General features: G+C 44.5%; 1 protein-coding gene and 1 long non-coding RNA gene across 4 annotated transcripts in view; both read right to left on the bottom strand.

The window, feature by feature from the left end:
• Auts2 (activator of transcription and developmental regulator AUTS2) overlaps positions 1 to 23,750 on the bottom strand; it is an 830,583-nt gene that overhangs the window by 350,012 nt on the left and 456,821 nt on the right. The window lies entirely within an intron of this gene.
• LOC125338486 lies at positions 9,308 to 12,031 on the bottom strand. Its single transcript, XR_007208325.1, has 2 exons — positions 10,381 to 12,031; positions 9,308 to 10,005 (listed from the first exon to the last, which is right to left on the bottom strand). It is a non-coding gene; the product is annotated as an uncharacterized LOC125338486 (long non-coding RNA).

Below are 23,750 nucleotides of genomic sequence, written 5' to 3'. Positions count from 1 at the left end.
GACTTTTGGATCTCTCCTAAAGCTAACAGAATTCAGACAATTCTAAAAGGAGGCAAAAATGCCATCTGAAATTGCATGAGAGCTTCCTTCCTCCATAACCAACACATGGAAGTGATGAGCACAGGAGGGCGATTTCAGGGAGCCTCCACTAATGCTCAGATGTATCAGGCAAAAGGCGGAATCAAGGAACTGGTGACAGTACCAAAGGCCTTTGGGAGACTGGTCTGGGAAAACCATAAATTTCAAAAAGGTACTAGTGACATGCCACACATAATTTTTACACATTAGCTGACTGCTGACTGCCAGGGAGTATGTATTATTCAAACAGGGTGCACACTTGGTAATGGAAAGGGTGAGGGAGATGCTGCCTCTAATTTTAATGTGCCTGACATACTGGAAAAAAATTCTTGGCATCTGTAGTCGTGCGACTTAGTGCCCCACAGAACATGTGTTGTATGCAACACTGTTCATTATCAGCAAATGAAGCCAAAAGCCAAGTTGAAAATGAATGCTAAATTAAAAATTATATAAAATGGAGTGAAATGATTTAATTAACAGATTATAAAAGAAAGGCTGCAGTACAAGAATGAGCTGGGCAGGGAAGGAAAGGAAGGCACAGGGTTAGGAGAATCTGACTTTCCATCTTTGCTCAGAGACACTTAATGTCACATGAGGCCCACAAGTTTCTAACCACAGCCTCTGTGACTGTCAATAAACTCGCTTAATTAAGCCACTAGTTTGGAGCACAGAGCTCAAAACAAGTTGCCTTCTGTTTTAAGGCAAAAGGGAAGAAAAGCAAAATGTAGTATTTTGTCTGAAAAATCTAATTTGTTATCCCAAATACCCTTGAAATACATAATCAGCTTCAATTCCTGTGTGGAAATGGAGCAGCTACCTTATAGAATGAATGAACAGAGGTATTTATGGGCCACCCAGTACCAGCACACCCCAGGAACTTTTATAATCTGGCACTTGCTTTTTATGATATGGTGTGAGTCACCATTCCAAAAGAGCTGGGAAAGCTGGGGTACTTTCTAAGACCATTCCAGAAGGATAGACAAACCTAGAACTCTTAACTCAACCCCACCTTACTTCCCCCTTACCAGGCATCCTCTTCCTAGCATCTATTTAGGAAAGTAACCATCCAAAGGGAATGATTTCACATTGTAAGAATATCTCCGAAGAACTCACTCAGACAGCATCTGATAACCAGCACTAATGAACAGTATCTTCCTAAAGAACACAATTTGATTTTCACACATTAGAACTGTTCAAGGTTACTATGTATCAATTAGTATATAATCAATTATTTTATCATTTGACTTTAATCGAGTTATTCTTTGTTTCATTTCCTTTATCTACTTGCACACATGGAGGGTAGTACAGAGTCCCATGCTTGAGACAGATTTGCAGTTGAAATTGAGAAAGAGAAAGATATACAAGAATGCTTTATGAAAATAAATATGACTTAAAGGTACTTTCAACGGAGTGGAAATTTTGTATGTTGCAGTGCTACAAGTCCCAAAAGTTTTATTTATTTTTTTCTTAAATAGGATATATGATAAGAAAGAGAGAAACTAAGTATTGCATGTTCTCTCTCATGTGAGTACTGAGGGGCTTGAACTTGGGGCCTGGGTGCTGTCCCTTAGCTTTTTGCTCAAGGCTAGGGCTCTACCACTTGAGCCATAGCTCCATTTCTGGGTTTTGTTTTTTCTGTTGAATTAGTGATAAGAGCCACACAGACTTTTCTGCCCAGGCTAGGAGTCAAACCATGATCCTTAGCTCTCAGCTTCCTTAGTAGCTAGGATTACAGGTGTGAGCCATCAGTACCAGGCTCTGTTTTCCTTTTTATTCTTATTTTTATTGTTAGTCATGGGGTGAACTCAGGGCCTGGGAGCTATCTCTGAGCCTTATCAATCAAGGCAAGTACTCTACTGCTTTGAGCCACAGGGTCACGTCCAGTTCTCTGGGGGGGGGGGTAGTTGGAGATAAAGAGTCTCATGGATTTTCCTGTGTGGGCTGGCTTTGAACCGAGATCCTCAGATCTCAGCCTCCTGAGTAGCTAGGATTATAGGCAAGATTTTTTTATTCCAAAATTCTAATGCCTTTCTGACTACCAAAAAAGGAGAAAAACACAAAACCAATGCTGGAGTTCTCTAAATTTATTTATTTATTTATTTATTTATTCATTCATTCATTCATTCATTCATTTATTTATTTATGCATGCCAGTCCTGGGCTTGGACTCAGGGCCTGAGCACTGTCCCTGGCTTCTTTTTTGCTCAAGGCTAGCACTCTGCCACTTGAGCCACAGTGCCACTTCTGGCCATTTTCTGTATATGTGGTGCTGGGGAATTGAACCCAGGGCCTCATGTATACGAGGCAAGCACTCTTGCCACTAGGCCATATCCCCAGCCCCAATTTTATTTTTATTTTTAAATTTTTTTAGGAATTTAACTGGCAGGATTAGAAACACATCCACACCACAGGGCCTCATGCTCTAGTGCCCCATTAGGTATCATGGAGATACAAACATCAGCTCCAGAGTTCCTCCAAACCTGTCTGCTCCTGGACAGTGGGGAAAGAAGGAATTCCCACAGAGGCACCCCTACTGTGTGTTCCTGGGTGGAGCTGTGCAAGTTCAGGCAGCCTGACCACTACTTTCTTCCCCCACAGTAGAGAAAGCACAGAGCAGCAAGGCCAGGACATGGGCAAAGGGTCAAAGATGTTAGTATTTCTTGTCACCAAACTCAGCACCAACCCATTCCCTGCCAACCACAGAACCAGCCTGTAATGAGCTCCACCCATTACCACAGCCAGGCTAGGGCAGTGCTTGCTGGAGGCCTTCCCTCAAGGTCTGAACTGTTCCTGAGGCCATACCCGGTCTCCCAAGGTCTACTCAAATTGTTCCTTTTAATGCTGTCTTAATAACAAGCTCTCCCCTTTCATGTTGTGAAAAGTAGGCTGGTGGATGGAGTGGGTGCTGGGAGGGTAGAAGAGAGACAAAGAGAAAGATTTAAATAGACACACTTTTGATATGTGTTTATAAGGGGAAGCACATAAGGTTTTCTCCTGTTAGTAATGTTAACGCAGTCCGGCATGCCTGAGAGGAAATCGATCCCACACACGGTCCCAAGGAGACTGCCCTCTTCCATAACGCTCTGAGAATGAAACACACAAAAGACACATGATATTCTCCAAGGGCCCCAGCGGCTCTAATACCCATCCCTGCCAGTTCATCCGACATTCTCTCTCCCTGCTTCCCCATCTCTCCCTCACCCTCCTCCCAGCTTCTGAGTCTCGTCAAGGAGGTGAAGAGATAAACCCCACAAGAAGGGCTTAGCTTGGGAATAAATCCTGAGTTTGCCACAAAAGCGGGGGCACAATGGTCAGAGACAGGGACGAGCTGTGAAGGACATGAGCTTGGCTCTCAAGGAGACCACTGAAAGGTTCTTAAAATGTTACAGGGCGAGGGAAGTGGATGCTGGGCTTTCCGATTGCATCTTATCTTGTCATTTCAGATGGCGTCTTTCCTAGAACACACAGACAAAGGAAAAAGACAAAGGACCCTCTCCTCCCTGCGTCAGCCCCTTACAGAAGTGTTCAATAGAGCCACAGATCTAGCAAGGCTTTTGAATTTAGATAACTCCTATGGCCACAGTTAAACCCCTATGCTAGTAATAGGAAATGTCATATGGAATCTACTGGGTAGTCATAATTTCCATTTATAAATAGAAAATAGAAAGTGGGTGCCTTATCTGGGTGATTTAATACATGTCTCTGCTTATTACTGTTTTCAAAGTGCCTTTTACACAAATCTGATTTCAACTGTGCAATAAAGATTCATTATCTTTTTACATAGCAGCTTCTGCGTTTCTAGGCAGGATCTAATTACGAAAATACGGACTATTCTATAAACAGATGCTAATCGTGATAGGAAACCGCTTCCATTTGAGAAAGAAGGCATTGGAAAAGCACTGAGCAAGTGTTGTGTTATGGGGAAGAAGACTGCATTGGGAGGGTGCATGTGCCCTGTGTGCACAGGGCAGGTGTGTGTGGGGGGGAGGGGGGTGACGCATGAGGACTGCCCTTTATCCTCCATGAAGCAGCATGGGGCAAGGTCCCCACAAATGCCTACAAAGCTGAGGTGTGGGACTGAGTACACATGAGCCGGTTCTTGTACCCTACTGTGACTTTCGGTTCCCTCTTTTCCTATGTTGTTGGTTCTCCTATAAACCCCACAACACAAATGTTGATCTAAAGTAAACTAATTTTCTATTGTTTCTCAGGCGGAAATAACTAGCTCCTCATAGCAAATGGCATTTCCAGGAACCCTCTCCCGGGCTCTGTACCATCACCTCACTCCTCTTGTACCTACCTCAACAGCATGTTGCTCTCAACATCCTTGGCATTCTCCAATGCTGAGAACAAAAAGCCCAGCAACCCTGTGGATACTGCATTGCTTAAAGACTGCCCTGTGTTCTGAACTTTCTCCACTGTAATCAAGAAAATGCGTCATCAATGTGCATTTCTAATGTGGGCCTTTGAGCTGCTGGCCACTGGCACAGCAAAAATAACGTGAAGATGACAGGGAATGTAACGGACTTCATATTAACTAAAATCCTTTCATTACCATTCCTTCAATATTTTATTTATTTTGAATTACTTTTTTTTTTTTTTTTTAGGATTTCTTCCTTTTCTATAAGAGACAACGTCTTACTACGTTGTCCAGGCTGTCTGCAAACTTCTGGGCTCCAGCAACCCTGTGTCATGGCTTCCTGGAGAGTGGGGGGCAAAGGCAAGACTCAGCATGCCCAGGTCACCTGACGATTCCTTTCCTTCTCTCACTGCTGGGGACTGATTTCAGTTCTATGTACGTACTAGGTAAGCACTCTGTCTTTCTACTATACTCTCAGATCTCGTGTTACAAGTTTTCTTTCTTCCCCCCTCCTTTCCTTCCTGTTACAATTTTTCTATTTATCTATTTACTTATTTACTATTTCAGAGATAGGTCTAGGCTGTGTAGTCTAGGCTGGCTGAGTTCCTCCTGCCTTGCTTCATATTAGGATGTCGTAAGTCAAAGATATTTAACAAGAACATTAAAAAAGAATACTTATGCAAATACACAGTACTTATTTTTATTCTAAAAAGTAATATACTAGCAGATCATCTAGTCCAAGAAGTGCATGTGTCATGTAACTGCACTTCCTTCCAGGCAGTATGTCAGCTGCATGGCATGTCCATGCTGCCCTGGCACACTGAGGATGCATCGGAGCTCAAGCCACACAACCTGTGGGCAGCCAGGTTCAGATGGGCTGCAGTGAGGCTTGGATGGCCCACAGCAGTCTGAATTAAAGCCTGTGTTCTCACCCCTCTGCAACACTTTATTTTGTGTGACTGGAAGACAAATAAAGTTCTTCTTTCTTATTCTTTTTAGGTCTCCCCCCGCCCCCACCCCAATCCTATCAAGAAAAGCCCAGCACACAATTTAGGGCAGGAAAGAGTTTATTTTCACAAAAAACATCTAGATTTGGTAGGTGCCTGTGACCTTAGTTCTCATAGCCAGGCCACATGGATCTGCGCTCTGCGGCCACTTCCTTCCACGGTCCTCAGTGATCCTGGCTTCTCCCTGCCCAAGTCAGACATCTGGCTCCCAGTAAACTGCTAATGATAGAATGCAATGCAATAAACCTTATTTGGAAGATCTTAAAAGAACAAAGCCTTCACTAATGACATTTTAATGAGGAAATGCATAGGCTAATTACTGTAATCTAGCTGGTCTATAAAAAGCTTTCACCAAAGCAATGAAAATATCTGCTGACTCAGACATTACTGAAAAGGTTTACTTTCATATTTTAAATCAAGAGAGATAACAAAGGAAAGACTGAGGTAAATACATCTAGATTACTATCTGAAGAGGTAGAGGAGGATTAACAGGGAGACCCCAGAGTAAGATACATGCTTTTCTAATGAGTATTAACCCAAGTCCCCACCTGATTGTGCAGCAGTTCATAAATCTAAGAGCACAGCTGGCTGGTGAGGAATCTGGGAAGAGAAGGCCTACCGACACTTTGTATTTGCAGCACATACATGATGCTGTTGCTACCTCACTTCAGCAGGATGTCCTCCCAGGCGGAAGTGGGAGGGAACTGGCCAGGAAGCATCATGGGAACAAGGTGCATTCCAGCACCTTGGCTTAGCAGGCTGGGCCACAGACCACATGGAATTGCCAGTTGTACCTTTTCTGCTCAATTGTCCATGCTTATTGAAAGAAGCAGAGGACAGGATAACAGAATATGAGAAAAAGAAGGGCACATGTATATCTCCACAAACCCCATTCACATCCCCCGAGGTGTGGGCTCAGTGGCACCACACATGGACATGCTGGAAAGCCTCCATTTCCACAATGCAAGGCAGCAGTGTCAGGAAGAAGGAATGCTGGGAAGTGGTCATGATAAACCAGATTGCAGGCAAGCTAGCAGGCACAAAGGGGCAATTGCCTGGTACAGAGGACTTTGGAGATCAGCTCCAATGCCAATGAGTTAGCAAGTCATTCAGCCTCAGAGCTCCCAGTGTCCCTCTGCACCAGGGGCTTGGAAACCACAGCAGTTGGTTATTCTTGTTTTCAGTCTAACAGTTGAATTCAGCCTCAAACATACAGCCAGTTCAAAACAGGGCATTCTATATTCTATAAGGCCCAGTTTCAATACTACCTCCTCTAGTAACTCTTCCCTGATTTTTCTTCTCAAGAGCACAGGATCCAAGTTAGAACCTTGACTTTATTGTTTGTGTGACCTTAGGTGAAGCACTTAACCCATCCAACCTTCAGTTTCCTAAGTGGCTAAAGGAAGTAACCCTTGTCTACTGGAAGCTGGATGTGATGATGCATGTCTGCAGTCACTGTACCCAAAAGGAAGTGAGGAATGATCATTTTGGTTCAGGAGGTTGAGTCCAGCCGGGCTGCAGAGTGAATCACTATATAAAAACAGGCACGAAAACAAGTGATATTATGACTGGTTATTCAAAGGACTAGATAAGATATTGGATGGGAAATGATTAAAACAGTGCTAAATGTGTGCTTAGTAAAGTTTTTAAGTACTAGTGGTAGTCAAGCTCACTCAGCTTCTGATCTGCAGCTGTCCTTGACAATTTTCCTACATCACCTCTCTGACAATCTTCCATAACATACGAGGCTCATAGGTGGCTGTTTCCACAACTGCCCAACTCAAATTCTTTTGAGCTAGAGAAACAGCTACTCAAGTTGTATTTGTTGAAGGACAGATAACACTAATTTTTGTATATGCCTAATCACATTACCACATTATGAGTCTCTCCATAGAAGGAATGGAAGTTAATTTCTCCATCTCTCTCTGCAAATGTGCTGGCGATGTGTGTTCAGGGAACAGAGAGTGCCTGGGTCTAAACACTGGGATTTTGATATTTCTATCATTTTAGTCATTGTTTTCACAAAATGTGTTTGTTAGAGTCCTTCCTCCATAGCCACATGTAGGACTTGCAGAGCACAGCAGCTGACACTTGATTTGACCTCCTGCAGCTTACAGACCATCAGTGAAGGCAGATGCCCCAGCACAACACAGAACCCTGATCCGCACTGCACAGGATGTCTGGGGCCTGAGTAGTAAAGCAAATCCAAACCCCGCGACCAATGCATTCCTGCCATGGATTTGGTGGTGAAATTGCTGCATGAAACACATCCATCAAACTCAATCTGCTGTATTTGCTATAGAACAAAGTTATCTAAAGTTACATTTTAAAGTATTAATCATTCTTTCTGTGGGTTTAGTACACCCCAAACAACCAGAACAACTAGTGTCAGAATATGGCAGGCACTGACTATGTGGGTTTCTGTGGGTGGTGTCTGTTCCCGGACCACAAAGGCTCTGTCTACTCCTGGGAAGGCCTCAGGTACCAGTGTAACATTTATTGACACAGAAGCTGGTGACAGGCTCTGAAGACACAATGGTTAGCAGATGCTTTACAGAGCAATATGTAAATTGGCAGAAATTAACAGATAGGAAAACAAACTGATGGAAATTAAAACCTCAAGGTTTTCTTAAGTATCTACACATGACCCTGTTAGGCAAGGCGTCTTATTGAGCTACAGAGCCACCTGTTACTTCTGAGGAATTTATCCCTGTCTTACAAACATTTCTATTTATCTGTTTCTGCCTGTGTATCTCTTTCTGTGCTTCCCTTTCAGCCAAACTGAGAATAATGCAAACTTGGAATAATGCAAGATGAGTTTATTATGATGTTCCTTCATTTCTTTTACAGAACTTTAACAAAGAGTGAGACCCTGGAGGAAAGAGTTGCGTCTCTACATTACACCTAGGGGGCGCTCATGACATTGACTCTCTGGTGATCCAATGGTGAGGACTCTGGTTAGGAATGCTCATAGTCTCCCCCTAAAGTGATGCTGTAGAATGTACATGCATAATCCCCCAAATAAAAAGATGTTGATGAGTATCCATTTATAATCAAAATATGAATCAGAAGAGATATTTAGTTCTGGATACTACCACCTGGCACTGGAGTGTTAAATGATGTTTGAAAAAGTAATGTCAGCCAGACACCAGTGGTTCACACTGGTAATCCTAGCTACTCAGGAGGCTGTGATCTGAGGGTTGTAGTTCAAAGCCAGCTGAGATACAAAAGTCCCCATGAGACTCTTATCTCTGACAGACCAGTCAAAAACCCTAAGTGGCATTCTGGATCAAAGTGATAGCCTTGAGCAAAAGAGCTCAGGGACAGCGCCAGGCCCTGAGTTCAAGCCCCAAGTCTGACCCCCCACCAAAAAAAGGGAGTGTGTATGTAGACCTGTGTGTGTGTGTGCGCGCGCGCATATATTATATATATATCACTCCAACAGCATGACTTTTTGGAGTAGTGTGTGTGTGTGTGTGCGCGTGTGTGTGTGTGTGTGTGTAAATTGGAAGCTGTGCAGTAACTGCAGTTGAACGGCAGAGCCTACTCTTACCTGAGCCATCCACCCTCACCCAGGCCATCCACTCTCACTCGGGTCCACCCTCCCTCACTCAGGACCATCCTCCCTCACCCAGGTCCACTCTCTCCAGGGCCATCCACCCTCACCTGGCCATCTACTCTCAACAGGGTCATCCACCCTCACCCAGGTCAACCCTCCCAGGGGCCATCCACCCTCACCTGGGCCATCCACCCCCACCCAGGTCACCCACCCCCACCCGGGTCCACCCTCACTTGGTTCACTGGAAGGGCCAGCTCACACTGTTGTTGATTCCAGCCTCATCTTTGCCAGTCCACAGACGAGCCTTTCCTTTTTTTTTTTTTTTTTAAAAGAACCTGAGTCTAGACACACGAAGGCATTAACACGTGTCTCCACAGACACCGTCCTGGTCCTCGCACAGCAGATCTGCATTCTCCCCTTCAGCTGCAGCCACCACCCACCCAGATGCCCAGGGAGTCAAGGCAGGAGAGGCTCCAAGGAGACGCCTCCAAATCCACGGCTGTTATGATTCAAGATCTACTGGCAGCCCAGCTACTCAGTGAGAATTTTCCTCCTGTTTTATTCAACGCAGCCTTCATGCTGGCAGAAGTGGAGGTGTCTCCCTTCTCCACTCCCCATGAGGGGACAGGAGGCTGCCGAAGCTCACTTGATTTCTCAAGCCCAATTATTTCACTGTGTACTGTCCTGCTCAGCACACCACACCTAGGGACACGATCTGCCTAAACACGACCAAGCAAAGGAGTCCCCAAGGCTGTCTCAATTTCATTGCTTCTGACTAATAGGCTGTGATACTTTCTCCCCAAACATCAGCACTCTCCTCCTCCCCCTCTTCCTCTTTTTCCTCCCACAAAACAAAGCTACTCCCATGAAAGAGACAGAATATTAGCTCCTGCTGCCACACCTTCATTACTTCTAAGACCCACGGTTCCTACAGCACAGCAGCCTCATTTAATTCAGTCTAGAAGCTTCTTTTCTCTCCATCATAACAGAAATAGGCATTCCCTCTTTCCAGCAGGTAGTAACATTGAACAACAGGAATCTACACACTTTTCAGTGGTAACAGCCAGACAAACCAAGATCTCCTTTTCTTGAAACACTTCTGAAACTGATTGCTTCAAGGCTGAGAAGGAATGGGAGCAGCAGGACAACAAACTTTCTTCAAAGTCATGAGGTCTCTAGAACAAGTTGCTGGTGGTCCAAGACAGGGATTTCAAACCTGTCCAGGGATTCCCTCATTCACAGTAGGCTTGCTGCACATACTAAAAAGTTTACTTTGCTCTGGCTTGCGTGTAAGCTCAGAAATAAATCTGGTTTCCAGGATAGGCACCATTGATGTTAGAGATCCCATTCTATCTTCTGTCTGTCTGTCTCTCTCACACACACATGCATGCCTTGTGGCCTATCTTTTCCTCAGTCCTGGGCACTCATGTGAACAGTATGTCTCACTGAATTCTTCCATTTCAATTGGTAAGGATTTGGGTATGACACCTCTGGGCAAAGCATTCCCTTGCTTTTCTCCAAACAGATGTTAGAGGCTGTGCATTTGTCTACCTAGAGGTATCCAGGTGGAGATGCCAAGAGAAATACTACAAATGCAAGTCAATCACACACATGTGCATGCACACATGTGAGAGGGCTTTCTGAAGTGGAAGCCTCCTCATCTTCAAGGTACTAATAAGTTCAAGAAGTGGGGAAGAACAGAGAATGAATGTGCTTGCTCTTGATGCTTGTGAGAATGCAGCAACTGTCTTCTAAGGCGAGACACAGCAGTAACATTTAATTACATGTGACACTAAGCTTCAGGCTCCAGAAGTCAGACTACATTATCTTCTGGGTCAAAGAGATCTCAATTCCCCCACGGGAGGCAGTGATTGTCCTCCAATGTTATTGTTCCTCTCTGCTCAGGATGTGTCAGGGCACAGTCACGTCATAAGCCTTCACAAGTGCCCTCCCAGTCCTGCAGGATGTGTTCTGTCTCCTAATGCAACTGCAAGAGGACTGTAGTTGTCCAGACTGTACCAAACATGGAGTGCAGAAAAGACAGATGGATCCCGCTGTGTCTTCCGCTCTGAGTTTGTCATCCAGTCACCCCCCACCCTACCCCCAGGTGCACCTGGCTCCAGCATCATTTCTGCACTGGACAGCCACAGTCACATTTGGTAAATCAAGGGCAAAGGAGGGAAAGTGCCTTGAATATGAAATGCCAACAGGACAGACAGAGCCTGCAAAGTGGATTCTGAGGCTCAACACTTTTTCATCAAGGAGAGAAATCATAAAGATATGCAGGAAAATACGTGATGATTAATGTGCACTCTAGGCCGGGTCTGAGATGTAAACAACCCTGATGGCAGGTTACACGAGCCACTGTACTCAGATCTCTGGAGGCAAACTAGTGGCCGTGGCCTGCTCCCCCATGGCCAGAGTGCTGGTGGGTGAGGTTAGTCTGGATGGTGCCCTGTACAGGGGTTGGCGGTTCTTAATGTTCTTCTTCCACATGCTGGATGTGTTTAGTCCTGTTGTGGTGAAAGTCAGCCATCTTTCTAAAAGCACCTTCATGCAAGGCCTGACACCAGACAGTCTGTCCTTGACTTTCAGCTCATATATGTGGAGGAGGTGGGTGCTGGTTCTGCAGGTGGGGTGAAAGCACTGTCCAGAGGGCAGTGGTGCTGATGACAGCATGCGGTAGGCACTGCACTTGGCACACTGTGAAAGGTTGTTCCGTGCAGCTTCTAGAAGCAACCATGTTTAAATGCAGTCCACCTGCATCCGCTTAACTGACTCAGCCACTCTGCCAGTGCCACCATGGGGGCTGCCCCCTTTCCTTCAGTGAAGTCAATCTCTGGACAGCTCACACCGCCAGTTGCACAGGGCTTGTGTCAAGGTATGCATCTGCAGAGTTTGAGAACACAGATTTGGCTCTCAGTGTGGTCAGGCTTGGCCCAGACAAGACCAAGGTGGTGGAGACCCTCCCTGGACCAGAAGATTCCAACATGGACTGCAGGCAGCCCAGGAAGGATGGCCCGCCCAGGGAGGCCGGCCCACCCCTTGTGGCTTCCCTCTCTCCTGTTGAGTGGTTGCTTGTGTAGGATTTAATTCTTTCTTGCCTTAGCCTGTGGGCCTGAAGTTACGTGGAAGAAAGATGCTAACAAACGCCAAGGAGGAGCCTTCACCACCTAGATTCCCCCTCCCTGCCCCCTGCCCCTGGGCTAGATCTCCACCCACTCATTTTCCATGGCAAGCAGCCTCGAGGGGTGCGGGCATCAGCGCACCTGTGCCTTCAGTCTTTCATACATTGCCAAGGCCTGCCCGGGCCAACAGGCTTTTCCCCTTAGCTGACAAGTGAGAAGCGAGAATTTAAACATGCTAAAGGTAATTAGCACTGTGGCCTCCTTGTCCCAAGCTTGTCTTTGCCAGTGTGAGGACAGTGTGACAACTCTGACCCCTCACTTAGTGCCTCGGTCTCCTTGAAGCTTCTCACCTTCCACAGTGTGCTAAAGCAAGCAGAGCTCTGCCATTATCCACTACCTGGAAACCAGGAGTGGGCTGCTCACACTGGATCAAAAAAGCTGGGAAGCAGTGCCATAAAATTTGCTTTTCTTTTGGCACATTTACAGCCACAAACCCAAAAATCAATATTCTATTTGTCAGAATTAGAAGGCCCAAGTGAAATTCATGCATTTCCAAAGAAATTTTATGAGAGACAGGGATTATTTTTCCCCCACTTTTGATGGCACAAATACTATCAATAAATAAACGAGAAGAAAAGGAAGGCACACAGTATTTTTTTAAAAACAAGCTATTATGCATTCTCTGTCTGGAGACTTGTGCATGTTTTAATCTTTCTAGGATAACTGACTTTCTTCACAATGAGAATTGCTGAGACTCATTCAAGGCAAATGATTTTTCCCAAAACTAAAGTGAGTTAAGCAAGGGGCTATGGTTCCAAACCAACAGCCCAATGGCCACTTCCTTCCTATGTAAAAAGAATTGTAAAATTAAATAAGGAGGAGGGTAGGAAGGGTGACAGAGTGGGTGACATTGAATGAAACATATTATAAACAGGTGTGGAAATATGACAATGAAATCTCTCTCTGTATAATTAATGTCAGCTAATAAAAATTAAATTAGGATAACTAAAGTGGTATGTGTTCCATTTATTCAAGAGGGGACAAGAGCATTCGTAGCATGAAGAAATCTGAATGAATTTGTTAATCCTATCATAGCACAATGAACCATGAAAATGACCAGGCAAGTTTCTACATAGAACAAATCCCTGCAATGTGTGACTATGCAGTAAGTTAGAAAATAGGACTGGAAATTCAATGGACTTGCATTCCAAGGCCTGTAGTGTAGCAGTGGCATGCAGAATGCATGCACTATGTACAATGAGATATGACCTCTGACACATAGAGAACATCTCTGAAATCCAGTTCAATAAAGTTTCTGTAACACATGGCATGTAAGCTCAGTGTCTGAGGAACACACTATGTTGAAGATGCTAGAAAGAAAAGACCTGTTACTCTTATGAGTGTGTATTACCTACATTATCCCTCAGATAAACAACAACAACAGCAACAAAAAACACTTAAAATGTTACAGGACAGAGGAGACCAAGTGTGAGATGATTCCTCATATTGGAATGGATCATTGCGGTTGAAGTACCTGTTTTCTTCACTCTTGAGCAAAATAATAAGCAACTGGGTTGCCAAACACTGTGAATCTTATTTCTTTACAGAAAGCATGAAAAAGACTCCACTAATTTAACAGAATTCAGACATTAGTAAGAAGAAGATGAAGATACCTGGCAGTTCACTCACCCAGCTTCTCTGCCTGGCTGGGGTAACAGGCACTCACGACCACACCCAGCCATTGACCAAGATGGCAGCACCTAATGAACACTTTTTTTCTTCTTGTGTTGTTGCCCTAATATTCATCTGCCCAGTAGCTAGGACTACAGGCTTGGACCATGGAACTCAGCCCAATGCTTTCTCTTATTTGGTTATCTCAGCTGAGAAATTCTGTCAGTTCTTGATATAACTGCTACAGATTTTTAGGTTATTTTGGTACCTTTCCTTTCGTACAATAGAGATAACATATCTAACAGTGTAGGCAGATAAATAGTTTAATAAAAGAAACAACAACTTTCATTGTATCCAGTGGCTGGCAAGTGATGGAATTTCCCAACCATAGGGCACAGCATTCAGATCTGGGAGCTGGTCAAGGTAACCTGTTCAGACTTCTCAAGAAATGTTGGCAAGAGTGTGGTATCCTCCCTGCCCCATTTTCTACATACATAAGTTTCACTGAACATGACCAGTGAGGGGTTTTTCAAGTTCTATCTGGTGGGCTATAGATTCCAGATACACTGGGGTGACTCGATTTCCACTTCCATGGATGGACCACATTCCTCCAGGAGGTCCTCAAATGGTGTCACCTAGTCTCTTTTTATGATGATGCATAAGCTAAAGAGACTCTCTTCCCCCGACTCCCATCCCCTGCCCTGCATGGCTGGTAACATATCTGGTATGTTGGCTGGGAAGTTAGGGCTAAAGCATGTGTGTTTTTTTTTTTTAACTTGGATTAAACAAAAAGTGAGAATATTAGTCCTTGTTCCAAGAACAGTGAGAGACTTTTCACATCCATGTATCTTTGTTTCTTGATTCCATAAAGGAAATGATTCTCTGGGGTCCCTTGAGACAAGGTTACTGATGCTTCAAGCATCAATAAGTGAAATGAGAAGACATGCCTTCCCAACTTACTGGCTTTCATCCTTACTAGCCATAGTGAAATAACAGGTGCAACCTTTAGATGCCCATACTGCATGTCCACCCTAGAAGAGATGGCTAACAGGTGCTGAATGTATTCTTAATGATCATCAGAGAAGTGAAAGTTTTATGTCATCCAGGCTCACATCAAAACCATTGGTTTTGACAGCCCAAATTATTTGCTATTCCTCTCACCATTCAGTAGTGGTCCCAATTCATGACAGGCAACAAATGCTAGCCTTTGTTAGGTAAAAGAAACACACACACACAGAGAAAACATCATAAAAGAAGTTTAAAACCTAATGGGAGAGAAAGATAAATATATATAACCAGAGGGCAAAGTATTAAAACTATTTTAAAAAGCATCTAATCATCACATTTGGTGGTAGATTTCCCATACTTCTATATATGAGTTATAATTAAGATTAGTAGTTCTGATATAAAAAGAGATTATGCCAAATATACAGTTGAAAGAAAGGAACTACTGGGAGAAACCCGTGGAAGCATCCATCCAGTCACAAAGAACCTGAACACTATGGATAAACTAGGCCCTGTCAGCCTCCTCAGGCGAGAGAAAGGGAGAATACAACCCCTATATCAGTAAAGGGAACTTCTTCTTTGGTTTTAAGGCAGCCTAAGCTCCGAACCTTCAAATTTAGAAGAGAGTTTCCTGCTAAGATGCTTGAGTTCATATACTTATTAATTCACTCAGAAAGTATTGTAATGTAACAGTACACTGAAATGTGTGGTGTTACAGGGTCTTTGCCATAAATCGGAAGTGGAGAAGCCCACACGCATGTCTACAACATAACAGCACAAACTGATCACAAGCAAAAACAAAAAAAGATACTTTTCTTGAAAGACAGAATTTTAAACGAGTTGTTTTGATAATTGTTCTCACTTGAAACAGTTGGGAAATGCCTAGCGGAGGCCCGGGAATCAATAGACTTCGAAACCTTTCTGACCCACTAGGAACCTAAACCTACTTATATACAGAAATCTGCTCAGCTGAGACCACCAACCTCCTACCTGCAAATGGAATTACAGCAGGTCTGAAAGAAATGAATATACTTTCCAAGTAGATAAAGGACCCAGCAGGGGACACAGGGTCTCAGTGAATCTTCCTGTTGGCTGACTGCCTGAATGGGGGGAAGATGGTCACTAACAATGCGGCCTGAGACCTGTGAAAGCCTCTCTGCCCCCAAGTCTACCACACCTGGACTAGCTGCCTTCTTCTAGAGTCTTTGTAAAGAATGGGTCTCCAAAACTCTAACAGAAACTGCTTACCTTGAAAAGGTGAATGAATTAATAAAGTCTTAACATCCACATGCCTCATCACCAAAGCCAAAGTAGCAAATTATTCACAGGACGCTTGGGCAAACACAGAGCAGGTAAGGTGGGAAAGGAAATGGCAGGGTAGAGATTACAAACCATTGTTCTACAGTAGGTAGTGGTCCACAAGGGTAGGAAGATCAGAAAGGGAAAAGAAAACATAAAGGAAGAAAAAGGGAAAGAAAAAAGAAAGAGAAAAAAGGCATTTGTACCTGCAAAATCTCTTTGCCTAAGCCAACCTCTGTCTCTAACCTCCTCCAGGGGGCTATTTAGAGAGAAATGGCCCAGTCAGGGTGCCATTTTCAGTTATTAAAGAAGCAGGCCAAGCTTCTGGCTCTGAGCAGCACTTGACCCAGAGGGTGATGGGCAGAGGCAGAGGAAAGGGAATTAACCAGATCCCCCGTGGCTAGAGTCTGCACACAGCAGGGCTGATAACCACGTCCCTCTCAGCATGGATTCCCCAGAGCAGCTCTTTGATTGCAGAAGCCACTGCTGTCCAAGGCTGAGCTGCAGGGAAGGACAAGGGGCCAAAGCCATGAGGGGAGGGGGGCAGCTGAGAGAAGTCCCAGGGAAGAAATGTAATAATTAACACATTTGTCACCTGGTGGTCTAGAGCCATAAAACAGTGATGATAAAATAGCAACAATGCTGGCATAATTACCCTCTCCCAACCAACTGCCAAAGGTCTGGTGATTAATCAGAGTCTCGAGGTGCTTTTCTAAACAGGCCCAGCCTCCTGGCCAGGCTAAAACCCACATGCCAGCTTCTACCATGGAGGAACAGGCAGTTGACTTGAGGATTTTTTTTTTTCCTCATCTGAAGAAACATGAATAAATCACACATCATCAAGTTTATCATTTTTCTCCTCAGAGAAATATGAAATATTACAGATTCTCTCCAGTACATCAGCTTCTTCACACTCCATTAGCATGAAGGGACTATTTTTGATATAATTTATCAAACCACTGGCCTCATTTCTCCCATTTCCTTCAAGATGGAAACATGGTCACAGCGGACTCTGCCTGCCCTGGCTCCCCAGCAGCAGTGGCTGCCTTCTGTGTTGGGGACAGAAGTGGGAGGACACAGTTAGTGACAGATCATAGACCTGTGCCCCAGCCACTAAAGGTGGAGAGGCACTGACCAAAGGAGAAGATAGGAAGGGTGCGACTTAAGTGTCTCACATAAGCTCTTACAGGGATAGAACATGGTCTTATATTTGTTTTTAAATGAGAATCTGTGTGTCTTGACCTACTGTACTGCAGTGGTCACCTTGTTAGGAAGCTATAAGCACTTCCTGAAAACCAGGAAGATGTGAAAACCAGAGATTATTTAAACATTTGCTGTCTTTCTACTGGTCCCTTCTATTGGAACTCCTCTGAGCAGAGCTGAGAACAAAACAGTTGTTCAGTTTAATATTATTATTGCATGTTAGTGAGGCCCTACTATGGTCAACATGATTACCAAGTGACTCCATGCTTGGCTAAGCTACTGCATTCTAGGACAGGGCTATAATTAGATAAGAGACATAGGATGCACATGGATAAGAAAGGATTTCATCTGGACCTTGAAAACTGAGTATCATTTTAACCATCTCGATAAGGTTTAAAATAAAGTTAGAATAACGGCTTGGAGCTGCATAAAGGTGAATTCCAGAGGGGGTGGGGGTGGGGCAGGGTATGGGGAAGATATGCCAAGGGACTGCTAGGACGATATCTGATGGGGAGCCACAGAGTAAGCCCTGGTACTACCACAGACACACTTCCAGTCATAGCACTGATGGAGAAAACCATGTTCAACATGTTTACTTGAGACTAACTCATTTCTAACAGTGAAGGATGACACCAGAAGAAAAATTGAGATCAAGAAGACATGTGAGAAGTCTCCTGAAACAGAGTCTGCTGAGCAGAGGTCTTGAAGCTCAGGACCCTGGTTCTGTGTTCTGAATCTGCTGAGATAATGCAGAAACATGAGCTCTATACAAGAATGTTCATATAAGCATTATTTGTAACAACAAAAACAATATAAATGCTCATAAACACAATGCCTGGATGGTGGCATTATTAAATAGGCATACTTATAAAGAAGAACAAACCGTAATAACCTCCTCTCACAAATGAAACATTCAGTTAAAAAATAGTAAGAGCAGGCTGCCATCAGTGACTCTTACCTATAACCCTACCTATTCAGGAGGCTGAAAATAGGAGGATCACAGTTCAAGGTCTATCCAGGCAAAAAGTTTACAAGATCTTGTCTCAACTGATAGCTGGTCATAGTTGCTCATACCTGCCATCCTAGCTACTTGGAGAGACTGAGACAGTGAGGATTGCCATTCCAGTCCAGTCTGGCCAAAGTCCATGAGACTCCATTTCAACAGAAGAAGCTGTACACACTGGCACACAACTGTCATCCCTGCTATCATAGAAAGCCTAAGATGGCCAATGTTGGGTCCAGGTGCATGCCTGGGTGGCAAAAATAACCACTGCAAAACATGGCTGGGGCGTGGCTCATTGGTAGAGCACTTGCCTGGTAATGTGAATCCCAGTTTTCAAATCTCACTGCTAAAAAAAAAGTAAACATAATTAAATTTCATATTTTCCAATACATTGACAAATCACATATTAATCACTGATTACAAACCTGAAAAATATGTGAAGAAATCTATAACCAAAATCTAGAACTGTGGTCCTAGCTCATGACCTGGGAGAGGAGCCTCTAGAGAACAGGACGCTTCTTAAGTAGAGCAGGGAATTTAGGGATGGCTATGAGGTCACTCTTGCCACCTTTATTTAATAATAAAATGTAAAAGATGAAGAAGAATTACTCAAAGAGTAGTCAGAGGCATCTTTGGGGTGACTAAGAAAATGGGCAAATTAATAATCATTAAAGCAGGCTGGGGCAGAGCAGTCAAACGGGGAGAAGTCAGACCCGAGATACCCCAGGGGAGGAAACCCAGCAAGCTGCATGGCTCAAGAGGTGGCAGGATGTGGGCTACAACTCATGCACCTGGGCCCCACTGGGCAGGAAGACCACCTGAGATGAAGAGGACCAAAGGGCTGGCTGGCACAAAAGTAGAGGAAGAGGCAGAGACAAAGCTAGAGAGGGGGCAGGGGACACAACTGCAATAAAAACCACAAATGGAACCCTGGTTGGAAGTCTTCCGACCCCAAGAACACAGACAAGACAGCTACAGCTAGCCCTGGAAAAGGCCAAGGGTATAGGTGTGTGTTTTGTTTTCAGAAAATTTTGAAGTTGGCAACAAAATTCACTCTCCTACCTTCCTTCTGAAAGAACAGAATTTTGTACTCTGCCCATTTTTCTTCAAATGGTAAAAGTATTTTCTCCCATTTTAGGACGGAATTGGGACAGGACAGCTCGGGAAGTAATTCAAAGCAAAATAAGAACAACATGCCAGCCTCTCATATTTTTCTTTGTACAGAAATGCAATAGGGTAACTTATTTTTGAAAATCTGAAGTTTATTAGGCTGGTATTTATTTTGGTTTCCCTAGAGGGTACAATTATGCCTTAGAAAGACCTGTGGCTGGAAGACTTTCACAATAAACTATTTCTCTGCTTACCACATGTACCAGGAGGAGCAAAGAAAGTCTCCTTTGTGTAGATTTTTGCTGAGATGACTCCTCTTTTCTGTCGGCAGCTGCATTTACTCTGGCATGACTCTGACCACTAGCTACACCACAGAGTGGCAGTCCGTGGGGATTTCACAAAAGGCTCATGGTGAGCCCTGATCCCAAAGGGCTAGAGAGAGAGAGAGAGATCAAACACCACCCTGAAAGCTTCTTGTACAACTGAAGCATTCATCCCAGAATTGGCCATTAAGGGCTCACCCTTGGGGTGGTAAGCTGGGAGGGGCTGGCCTCAGGGCCTTACACCCTCCACAGATCAGAAAACCTGTACTAAGCTTTGACATCAACTTGCACAAGAAACAGCTTTTGTCCTGGCATATTTCTGGCTCCCATCCCTGCTTCTTGAGAAATTCCGCTTCACAAGTTGAGCGCATGGGCCAGGTTTCCCACTCTTTCTCAGAGACTTACAGAAAACACCCCCCACCCCCAGTCATCATATGTGATAACAACAATCCATATGGGCAGGGGAGGTCAGACTCAGGTGTGAGCAGGTACGGCTGGCCATACCTGGAAAGCTATGATGTGCAGGTGTTAAGGCAAGAAAAGTACGATGCAACATGTCTGGATAATCAGGGCTTCCTTAAAGAGCTCCCACCTCTTACTGCCTTTGGTATAACTAGCCCAGGAAAGAAATGGTTTGCATTTGTTTTTTCACAGAGCTGTGTGCAGTCCATGCAGGCATACATGGGCCCAGATTTGGCTGGGACCAAGCAACCAGTAGCCACCCAGGCTGGAGTGCCAGGCAACTCTGAGACATCAACTGCTGTAGGGAGATGGAGAGCTGGTGAGAGGGGCTTGCATTCCAGCCGACTCCAGTGAGGCCTAGGGCGTCCAAATGAGCTAGAGGTGAGTCCAAGGTAAACAGCAGAGGAAAGACTAGCCAGGAAAGTGAGAGCTCGAGATACCTAGCCCATAAAAGCTCAGGCATAAACAGCATGGAGACAGACTTCCTCCCAAGTCTCCCTGGCTGTCACATGTGCCCACTGGCTGCCAAGACTTTCCACATGACACCCAGAAACTTTGTTACACAGCACTGGAGTTTCAACAGGACTCTGTAGTCCATGTTTCTAGCCTAATGCACATTTTAGTTATTCTTCCATGCAACAAGAGAAAAGAAGTTTTCCACTGAAATCCCTTATTGCAATGGGAAGTTGTGAGTGATGCCCACAGTGGCAAAGGAAGCCGAGAGCTCCAACCTTCTGAGCCTTGGCAGGCTCCCACACAGATTTCACTCAAGAAGAGATTTACTTCTGTTACCACAGCAGTACTGCTGTTCACATCTCTCTCAAAATGTTCTCAGGACTCTATACAAGTGGGAAAGGACCCCAGAGGGACACTTGCCCTTCAGAGCGCGAAGAGACAAGTATCAGGAGTCCAGAACTCATAGGAAAAATCATGTTCTAACAATAAAAAGCAAAAAGAGAAATGATGCTAATTGCAAAAGATCAACTAATTGGCCAGAGCATACCAGCAACAACTTGAGGAAACTCTAAAGCTAGAGGTGAGGCCATCCCAATGCAGAGCAAAATAGAAGTCTCTGCTAGAGGCGGGGAAGTGTGCAGGAGGCCTGCATCTTTTGCGTGGTGCAAGGGATGACCCTTCCTATTGACACCATAGTCTGGGGTGTGGGGGTCCAGTCCTCATGCTATTCTTTAGCACTAGCTGCATACCTTGGGATAAATGTTTACCTTTCCGGAAATCATTTTTCTCTTCTTAAATGTGGGCAATATAATCTATAAGGGAGAAAATAGATGACACGGGGTGTGTGTGTGTGTGTGTGTGTGTGTGTGTGTGTGTGTGTGTGCGCGCGCGCTAGTACTGGAGCTTGGACTTAGGGCCTTGTGCTCTTGTTTTGCTTATTCTGCTCAAGACTGGCACTCTACCCCCCGAACCTCCAAACCTCCATTTCTGTGGCACAGCATTAATGAACACTTCTCATCAAATGTCAAAGCCCATGGTAAAATACCCTTCCATAGCCATTACATGACCTATACAAGGGGTCTCTGGGTGCCCTGCCACGTCCCTCACACAAGCAAAGCTGATGCCACTTCCTCTGCACAGCACTGCTGAGAAAATCAGCAGTAGCGGTGTGGCCAGGCAAAATCACTGCCATTTCACCAAAGAAGAAATCAAACACCAAGAAGCCAAGGAATTCCCCCATGTTTAGGCACTCTTGAGTGTCATCTGCAGTTTTTGCCCTGTGAACAGTGAATGTTTCAGGCCCTGTTTCCTTCCCACCCTGCATGGTAGAGAATGGAAGCTCACACCTTCTTCTAAGTTTGCTCCCACCACCCAAACTCCCAAAGTCTCAAAGTCCCAATGACTCTGCAGTTGAAGAAAAAGCCAGCTGATGCCAGCACATACCAGCACCCTGGGCTGTTCCACAAATCCTCATACTACAAGTTAGCCGGAGTCAGCACTGCCATCAGACAGATGGTGTGGAAAAGGAGATGCCTCATCCCATGATCCTTGCTCCCCTCCATTTAGAACCCACAGAGGTTCCATTTACTGTCTGCAACCAACATCAGGGGCCAACACCAGTGAACTAAGTCAGAGTTGCTCATTGTCCCTTACCAGTCACCCCAGCCTGGCTTTCCTAATCATTGAACTGCAGACATGTTAATAAAGAAGACTGTGTGGTTTGCCTCCAGTGAACTTCGGCAGGCAATCACTCTGTCTAATAAGAACATAGGCAGGCAAATAGTTTATGGTGTTGAGAGATATTAAAATCGGCAAAAAATGCACAGGGGAAGAAGGCATTAGATATACATATTCCAAGTTATTAAAAAGTGAAAAAAACATAACGGTGAGATTAATGTTACAGAACCAGTGTGCACCTCTAGAAATGAAGGGTTTAGGCTATATGAAATATCTCCTGCGTGCACAGACACACGAAGGCTGTCAGAAGAACCTGTGTGCAGAATCTGAATGAATGATAGGCTGCAAGCACCAAATGAAACTGAAGGAGAAAATAAAATTTCCCTTGAAAGAACATTCTTTAATTATGAAGAAGGGTGTCTAGGATTACCCTACAGAAACCCTACAAATCCTTCTTTTTTACTCCTGTTGAAATGACAGCTACCTGGAAAGCCATTTTCTCCTGCCTTGTTCTCTGGTCCAGGGACACAATAGGATGGAGAAAGAGAGAAGAGAGAAGAGTGCAACACACAGAGAGAAACACTGGCCCACGGCCTCCCATGAAACGCTGGAGGATGGAGGCAGAAAGGGACCCCTGGTTGTTGTTCTCCCGGCCTCCAATACTACCTGCATGCGTGCTGATCACAGCAGGTTTAGGAATGGCCAGAGTGGGAAGGTTTGGAGGGGAAAACATGGGCTCCGGTCGCAATGCAGAGAGCCTCAGGGCAGATGGAGAAGTCAGCACTCATTCGACCTCTGAAACGCAGGAAAAAATGCAGTCCTCTGTCTTAAAAACCTCTGACCAAGAGAAAAGGGGAAAAAACTACAAAAAAAAAAAAACTTGTTTATAATAAAGACTACATTCTGTAGCAATTTCCTAGATTCCTGGGGTTAGAAATCTAGATTGCCAATGGATAAGTGAGCCTTAAAATCACATCCCTGCTGACAAAAATTCATTTCTTATAACCGTCTCCATTTACCGGAATGCTGGATCCTTCCCATGGGGAAGGAACAAATGAAAATGTTATTTCTCTGCTCATGAACTCATACCTTTCTGTCTGCTTTTCACTGTTGGCAATTTCATTCTCCTCCAAATTTGACTAAAGCCCGTGACCTGAGGGAAATAATGTCTATATAATAATCTTCTGAAACTCTAATTCTGAGTCATGTTTTTTTGGATGTTGCCTCGCAGTTTATGAAAATTGCACTCAGCTATGAAATGTAAGTGATGTGATGTGTCTGCCTAACATAATCATTTGGCTGGGGAACATGTTGCCAATACTAATGAAAAGGGGCTCCCACAAAGGCCATGAGAGCTGGATAATGGGAGCAATTGCCCAGTGGTCGTCCACCCCAGAGCGGTCCCTCTGT

The sequence above is a fragment of the Perognathus longimembris genome, chromosome 1 (genome assembly GCF_023159225.1).
Source record: "Perognathus longimembris pacificus isolate PPM17 chromosome 1, ASM2315922v1, whole genome shotgun sequence".
NCBI classification, from domain to species: domain Eukaryota; kingdom Metazoa; phylum Chordata; class Mammalia; order Rodentia; family Heteromyidae; genus Perognathus; species Perognathus longimembris.
The sequence above is the reverse complement of the archived record's forward strand: the minus strand, read 5'-3'. Positions and strand labels throughout refer to the sequence as shown.